Raw genomic sequence first — 6,964 nt, 5'->3', positions numbered from 1 at the left:
TGGCCGATACATCGGGGCCGTTTCGCCTCGCTGTGCACCGGCTGCTGCTAATTTCGCCTGTCTCAAGAAGGGGCTCTGACACGTTGGGTTGGGCTGGGTCAGGCGCACGCTGGGGCACACGTGGACCCGGTTCCTCGCGATGCGTCTGAGCACACTCGTAAAGAATTCCTTAAGCACCACGGCAAAAGGGACGAGGGGTCTATTGAAAGGGACGAGAGGCCGCGAGGAACCAAGAAATCAGACGAAAGGATCTCATTTTCAGCGATCTCCTTTGGAAGTTTCTTTTCAAAGGCGGTGATCACTTAAGAGAAGGGAATTCTAATGTCCCGGGATAAAACCTGTGACTAATGCCGTTTGACCTATGCTCATGCGGTTTTGTGCTTCCTGCCATTCATTTTAATGTCGTTATCTTCAAATTTATTTCTTAAAAGTCACTCGCTTTCTTAGGCGAAAAAAGAGAGAGAAGAAAAAAAAGGGACTAACGTCGGCGGTGGGCCCGAGGGGCGGCGGCAGCCTGCGTGTGTCCCGGGCCGGGGTTGGTAATCCGCATGAAATTGGGAGAGCCTCCACTTCCAGCGAGGACACGGAGCGCCGGGCCCGGCTCCCGAAGTGCTGGAGGCAACGCGGGGCCGACCGGGTCGGGAGGGATGAAGCGAAGAACCTCCGCTCTGCGCTGCCCGAGCTGCCATAGAGGACGGCCGGGAGCCTCAATAGGGCTGCGCTGCGACACCTAAGGCTGCACCTTTAGAATTCAGCACAAGGAACAGTAACTGGTGGTTCGCTCAAAGCTCTTCTAGATCCAACACCCCCTCCCTCCTTCTCCCTCCCCCCCCCGCTTTTTTTTTTTTTTTCTTGAAAATCCTTCTATTGTGCCAATCAAGCAGATGGTTTGCAGGAAATATAGCTTGGCCCCAGTGACCGAAACTAATTTTAACTAGCTTTCCAAGCCTGGCACGTTTGTTTTGCTCTTACAAAATAGCTAAAAAAACAGCTGGCAAGGGTGAATTAAACCCATTAAAGACACATTTATAAGAAATTATATTCACATAGGTTACTCGAACCCCCCTAAGAGGGGAGAGATGAGAGTATTGAAATGAAAATGTCCCCGAACACACTACCCTCCTTAACATCGCCTGAGAGTCTCAAAACATTTTACTAAATAGATTAACTTGACTATTGTTTCGCATCACATTTATCAGCTTCATTAAGTGAATAGCTGAACAAATATATTACGCATGCATGAAAAGCTCTTTTGGGGGCTGCCTTATTGTGTCCTCAGCCCTGACAGGTGGTTAACTGTGTTTCTCTCTCCTCTCCCCCTCTCTCTCTCTGCGCAAAGAAAGAGGGATCTTGGACGGAGCGCGCGGCCCAGACTTGGCAGAGGGACCTGGAGGGGAGAGTTACTTTCTTCTCCCTCGCCATTCATCCTGGCCAGCCCAGAGAGCGCATGGCCTGAAATGCAACCAGATGATCCCGTCTTGTCAGAAGTAATTAACTTTAGTTTAGTCCCTGTGTCTTGCTTACGCTTTGCTAACTCCTCCCTAGCCTGTTTACTTGGCACCCTTTCTTGCAGATGTGATAATTTTTGCCCACCTCGTTCTTTTATCCGTTCTCCAACCTCCATTCTTGTTTTAAAATAGCAATATTCCGGGCTTGAACAATCCTCCTCCTTTCTTCTCCACTGATCTGGCTAATAAACAAACAAACACACAACCTCCCTAAAGCCAGCTTCTGTCACAGACTGGGTTGTGTGCGAGTTGGAGAGCTGGGGTTTGTGGAGTGCAACTCAGTGCCTTTTTCTTTGCCCTCATTTCTTTGAGGACAAGGGAAAGCAATACCTTCCTCCTTACTTTCTCTGACGTGTTTTTCTCTGGTTCCACTAAAGTTGGTGCGGAGAATTAAAGGATTCCCCCCACCCCAAATCAGGTTTCAACTCTACTCCTGCTAACTGATTGCAACACAAAGTGGTGATCCTCTGCCAGTGGCAGTGGCAAATCTCTCCAGAACCAGCCAGAATTTCTCCAGAACCAGCCTTACCCACTGCTGTACTCATCCATAGGTGTCTGGCAAACTGTGGTGCATCCACAGAGGATTTTGCTTTTTGGAAAAGCAATATAGAATATATTTTATTTCTGGATCTTTGACTGAAGAAGAGAGATGAGAAACTTTGTCCTGCCGGGGGTTTCATTACGTAGAGCCGATGAGAAATCAGAAAGCTGTCCATGCATTCTGCTCTAAGTTCCTTTGTGTAAATTGGAAAGGCAGATGAAAGTAGGCAGCCGTGTTTCTGTTTGTCCTTGTGGGCTGCTTTTTGCTGATTTGAGATGTTTCAGACAGAGAAAACCGTGGAGAATGGAATAGTCGTGGCCGAGGAATGAATAGCTTTGTAGTCTTGCGTACCACTGACATCTCTTCAGGTTTTGCAACTTGATCCAAGTCCAGATCTCTGGATTCAGAGCCATCAATTCCTTGCAGAGCATGAGTAAGAGTTGTTCTCTTTAGGAAACACTTGTCTTATTGCAGAAACCGGAGCAGGGCTGCCATTCTTCTGGGCTTTGCTTTGCAGATGTTGTGGCTTCCCTGTGTTTGGAGATGAAGGTCTCTCTTCCATTTTATCACCAGGAAAAGTTGGCAAGGTTCTGATCTCATTTGCACTTGTAAGATTTCTTTGAAATAGCAAAGACTGGACACGTTAGATGGGAGTTTAGCCTGTAGGAAGTGTGTTCCTTCTCAGAGAATGGTGCTTCTATCTGACAAGCAGGAGGAGATACCATCCTTGTTTTACACCAGCCATCAGGTTAGGGAAATACATGTCCCATCAGTCCTCCATTGATGTCTTCAGCTTTCTGAAAGCAAATGGAAGAGTTGTGGACTAAGGAGAGGACAAATGTGTAAAGGCAATTTTAGAAAAGCTTTTCCCCATGGCTTTAGCCTGAGAATGTTATTCACTCTGTCAGAGCTGAAGTCAGGGGCAAAGCTCGTGCTGGGGGGAGGTGATCTTCAACTCATCACACTTTGAGGCCGGTGACAGTAATGGATGCCCTGGAGTAGGACCACAGGCCAGGAAGAGAACACCTGAAGTGAAGGACAAGGGAACCCCAATTGGTTGGGCCTTAATGGGTGCCCAACTTAAATGCCTGTACACTAACACAGAGAGCACGGGGAACAAGTAAGATGAGTTGCAAGTGTGTGGTGTGCACGCCTACAGGGCTATGATGCAATTGGCATCATTGAGACATGATGGAATGGCTCTTGTGAATGGAATGTACAAATAGGTATAAACTCTTCAGGAAAGACAGGCAGGAGAGAAGGAGTGAGGGTATTGCCCTCTACATCAATGACCAGCTGAAGTCCACGGAGCTCCTCCCAGGGATGGATGAGGAGTTGTCAGAGAGCTTATGTGTCAGAATTGAAGGGAAGGCAGGGAAAGGAGACATCATATTGGGGGCCTCCTGTTGGCTGCCTGACCAAGAAGACCAACTAGATGAGGCCCTCAGTAAACAGATAAGAAACAGTTTTATGTTCACAAGCTACGGTCCTCATGGGGGACTTCAACCACCTTGATATCTGTTGGAAGCAATACACAAGCATTCAAAGAGGTTCCTGGAATGCACTGATGATAACTTTCTCTTCCAAGTGGTACAGGAACCCACGGTGTAGTGGAACTGTTTGGTCACAGCTTGAACTGATGATTGAGCACCTGGTGAAGGGCTGTGGCTGGCACAGGGAGCACAGGCAGATTGTTTGCACCTGTGAACAGAAGGGGTGGACGCAGAGTGGTGCCCTCCTGGGCTCATATTGTGGCCAGCCATGGGAAGGAGAGCTTCTTTTGGGCCTTGACTGCTTTTTGTGAAGTTGTATTGCCTGGCTGGAGATTTCTTCCACTAGTTGGGTGAGTTCAACTCTTCCTTCTATAAACAACTAGTGGCCTACTTGAGATTAATGACAGTATTGCTAAGAATCTTTCAGAGCAATATTTTGCTTCTTTGTGAGCAGAACAAAGTTTATTAAAACCAAAGGAAAGATGAAATCAAAATCTGTTTAATCACAGGGTTTGTTTATGACCTGTATTTTCAGGTCTAGGTAAGGCAGCAAAGTAATCACATATAGCTTTTTATTTCATTTTTTTCTTCGTTTAAATTCTAGAGTATGCAGCATTCCCATTTCTAAGTAGGTTTTAGCTATGACCAGAGAAGCTCAGTTATCATTTGTGTGCTATAAACAATATATGAGGGGAGATGTTTTGATCAGAGCCATTCAGCTCTTGCTTGCTAATCTAATTACAAATATAGGTTTCCTGACACAGAGCTGCTCGCATAAAAAAGGCTTTTCTCACACCTGGTGGATTGTTTAGCCAAGCTTTTAAAATGCTTACAGTTCCAAAGGGAAAAGAAAAAAAATCTTTTTAAAAAAACAAGTTCCTGTGTCATGCAATGGAAAGAATTTAGTGGTTGTCAACATGAGTTTAGTATAAGGACACTGCATAAAATGTGGGTTCACTTTACACTGACCTTTGGACGTAGTAGCCCCAAACATTGTTTTATGTGAGGGCTAAGGAGAGTGAGAAAGATAACAGATGTCAGCGATTCTATCAAATTAAATGTGCACCTGTGTGTATGTGTTGTACAAAGATGGTGCTGGTGTATGTTTTGGGTGTTAATTCTCACTGGCTGAGTGCAGCGCAGCTCTGAAAGAGCAACTTTGAATTGCAGCCCCAGCCCAACAGCATTTCTGCACTGTTTGGCTCCCAACTCTTACAAACAAAATAAAGTACCTTGTCGAATAAGGGCCATTGAGGAGGGATGATGGGTTAAGAGTGGGGGTCCGAGGTGGTGGCGTGGGTGCTTGTTTATTGGGGAGGAGTTGTCAGTTGTTGGCTGTGCTGCTGAAAGGAGGGACGCGAGGGGTTGATGGCTGGGGTAGCATTGATGGGAGGTAACGGGGTAATCGGATTGAAAGCGAGCCGTGGTATTTGTGTCAGTTCACATTTCGTCAAATGAATAATATGAGGTTGCTACCTAGCCCAGGCCTTGGCCCGAGAGTTTGGCTATAAAGACTCCAGGCCTCATTTGATTCAAATATAAATTAATTCTCACTGGAGCGTTGGCTGATTAATCTATTTGCATAATAGTAGGAAAACTGCAGTGTGGTTACTTTTGCGGGGATTTGGACAAGAAAAGCCTTAAATTCATTTGAAAGAATAGTGTGTGAGAAGTCAGGGAAGCAAAAGCACCTCTATAGGGCTCCAGAAGCTGTTTTTTCCAGACCCTGATGCTGGGGTTGTTCACACGGAGGTCTGACACCGTCCCAAAGAAAGTCGTGTTCTGAGGCTTGTTTGCATTTTTATTCTTGTGCTGGGTGTAAATGGTGTTGCTGCTGCTTTCAGTATTTAGGAGAATGGCATATGCAATCATTTATTTTTTTTCTGCTCAGTAAAAGTGAAGTCAATAGGAAAAGATGCAATGTGAGCATGGTGTAAATACTGAACTGCAGTGAAGCAATGCAGTGGGATGAGGAACTGGGAGAGCCCAGTGCACTTGGCCTGTGTGTGTCATTGGCATGTAAGGCTGGCTATAAGAAAATGAGAGCCAGATCATGGTGACTGCATGCATCTCAACAGCAGCAGAGAAGGAGGACTTAGTGCTGTCACCGAGCAGGGGCTTGGGGAGAAAATGGGCTTTTTTTTTTTTTGCTGTCATTTTTCCTTCCCAATGAGAATTCTCTCTAGAAAACTGTAGGCGTTTCCTTCAGGGAGGAGAGGAAAAAAATAATCTCTAAGCAAATGTAAACCTTCTAGCAGGAATTTTTCAATTCAGTTATATTGAATGCATATGCTCACCCCCTGTTACCTAGGGTTGGTGCGGCTCCTAGATTAAAACTCAAGGAACAGCCCAAGTTTTCTGCATCTCCTCAGATTAAAGACATCACTGTGGTGTTGGTGCATGGCGTGCCTGGTGCTTGATGAATGAACTCAGGCTTCACCATGAACATGTGCCTACTGCGGGCTCTGAGTGGTTGCACTCTGGTTGGTTCTCCTAATACCTAATGAAGAAATAATACCTGAGAGAACAAAACTGAGTCCTTTTGGACTAGCATAGCAAGCTGTGTTGGCTGTTTTCATTTTTGTTTCATTTTTTCTCCCCAAGTGTATCTCGCCAATAGTATACTTCCAGTGTAATTATAACTTTTACCTGCCTTGGTTATATTACATTCCTATGATACCTCCAGCCTTTTTAGAACAATCTGGGAAGGATGCACAGCTCCTTGATTGAGAGCTATCTCTTTCTAAGCTAGGAGTTGGGCGAAAGATCCTGATAAGCTGCTGCTGAAGAAGGAAAAATGGTGATCAAAACCCCTTATGTAAACAAAACAAAACCAGCCTGCTGTAGTGTCAGTGAGTTCACTGTTGTAGGATCAGTATCTGAAAGCACAAAAAAAAAATTGATCTAAGCCATGGCCATAAGGCAGCTACACTGCAGTATCTTTGTGGTTAATTCTTGTGGATGGGAGATGTATGGCCCAGCCTTCTGGATACAGCAGACAAGCAAATGGTATGCCTGATTAATGCAACGTTGTTATGAGTTAATAGTGACTGTGCACTCTTGCACTGGTATTAAGAATAAACAAAACTAAGAAAAAAGCCAAGGCTTTCTGAGCAGAAGCCCTCAGTCCATTGACAACTGTCTAGTCCTGTTATTTTGACTTCTACACCAAACGACTGATGTGGGTCTGCTTGTTTAATGTGGAGCAAGATGAAGGCGACTGAAATGGAGTGTCTGTGCCTGCCTGCCTAACCCGGGTAATGTAACCATTTGAATTAGCTGGGAGTACTTCAGGAAAAAAATGTGAGGTTTTACTTCTCTGTACTTTGATGCAGTGGAAGGGAGAAGTATTTAATGGGCAGAAGAGAGTGCAAGGCTCTGAGGATCCTGGGTTCTTTCTATGGTCTGATGGTAAGGATAGA

This window comes from Meleagris gallopavo, chromosome 5, assembly GCF_000146605.3.
Source record: "Meleagris gallopavo isolate NT-WF06-2002-E0010 breed Aviagen turkey brand Nicholas breeding stock chromosome 5, Turkey_5.1, whole genome shotgun sequence".
In the NCBI taxonomy this organism is placed as follows: domain Eukaryota; kingdom Metazoa; phylum Chordata; class Aves; order Galliformes; family Phasianidae; genus Meleagris; species Meleagris gallopavo.
This window is presented reverse-complemented; position numbering follows the sequence as displayed.